Raw genomic sequence first — 1,727 nt, 5'->3', positions numbered from 1 at the left:
AAAGTACAGGGAATTCTGTGAGCCCAGTACTGACATTTCTGATACTCAAATCTCCTGAGAAAGCTTTTTATGACAGAAAAGAGAACCAATGCAGTTAAAACCAATGCACAACAATTGTCATAATTATGTCTGAAATTGAGTTTTCTGCAATGGAAAACGGTGGCATTGACAGATTTAAAAACACCACTTTTCATTTAAACAGTCACCTGGCAATTTCTTTTCCATTATTCTAGACATTATTCTAGACAGAAAGTCTGTCAATCTTCAGGCTGACAAAAAGAGAAGAACAACAAAGGAGAGCCTTTGAAAGCTCCCAGTCTGAGCTTACACCCACAGCTTCGTCTGTAAAAACAATTAGATTTTTTTTTTATTATTATTATTAATAATGTGACAAGGGAATACAGAAATTCACCTTATTTCACAGAACTCATGTGTTGTGCTTTTCCTGTTCTACCTAGCAGTTATCAGCCATGTGCCACAGTACAAGAACTTGCCCGGACTAATGTACAGAAGTGGACATTGCTGGATTTGAGAGAAAATTCAGCTGCAGAGCATCAGCACAAAGCCAAAGCTGTGATCAATACACAGCACAGGTTTGCTGAAGGGAAGGTTCTCAGAGCTTGTCCTTCCCACTCCCCCTTTGGGTGCTTATTCTGTGTAATAGCTTAAAAACACACGCCTTTTCTCTTTTCAGTATTGCACTAGTCCAGTTATTGATGTTTATTTGGAAGAGTGTGTTGGAAACTGTAGTGTCAATAGTCTACTTTCTTCTCCTTCTGTTATAAATGTCAGAGTAATCCTAAGTCTGGTTTAGAAACAAAACAAAACAAAAACCAAACCCAAAACACTTTATTCTTTAATCAGAAACAGTTCTAGGAGCTCAGAATTTATGAACAACCCTAAAATAACAAACAAGTTTAATCACTCAAGTAGGAGAAAATGTTTTGGTAAAGAAATGGGTTTCAGCTCGAGTTATTCAAAGATTATTTTGAACTCTGGATGCTTGGGTCGCACACACGAGCAGTTGGGAAAGGCTGTTGTGCCCTGACATTTTCCTTGTTGATTCACAGCACACAAACAGCTGCACTATCGCTGTTGAGACTCCCCTGGTTTTCCAGGTTGCTCCCTTCCTTTCTTCAAGATAGCACCAGCTTTTTTACTTCCTCGCAGCTCATCTATTTAGGAGTAGAGAGCAAACATGACATTCGAGATAAGGATGTGATTAAGAGGTGCCTTAGTGGTTCATGAGTTCTAGCAGCCTCACAAGATTTGGATAAGGCATAAGGGAAATCCACTGAGAGAGGCAGTCTACCTTGGCATTTCAATTTTAAGGCTTAGTGATGTGGTACAGTGAAGCATTATTGTAGGCTATGTATTAATCGGACGTACAAACATAAAACAATAGCAGTTTTGAAGACTTGGTAAGGCTTTTTGTTCTTTTTTCTTTTTCTTTTTCTTTTTCTTTTTTTTTATTTATCTATCTATCTATTTATTTATTTATTTAGCAATAGCTTGAAATAAAAGCATTCATTTATATTGATCATGAGTGTCTTAGAAGAATGTTTACACTTAAAGGAAAATAACTAAGCCTGGCCAAAGCACTTTTGAAGTTTCTTAAAACTGTTGTTTTAAAACTGGGAAAGAGTGCTATATTAAATCAATCTTTTGACTAAGCTGGAAAAAGTGCATCACTGATACAGTCAACAATTTACAGACCTTTCAGTGCT

This window comes from Anser cygnoides, chromosome 3 (genome assembly GCF_040182565.1).
Source record: "Anser cygnoides isolate HZ-2024a breed goose chromosome 3, Taihu_goose_T2T_genome, whole genome shotgun sequence".
In the NCBI taxonomy this organism is placed as follows: Eukaryota; Metazoa; Chordata; class Aves; order Anseriformes; family Anatidae; genus Anser; species Anser cygnoides.
This window is presented reverse-complemented; position numbering follows the sequence as displayed.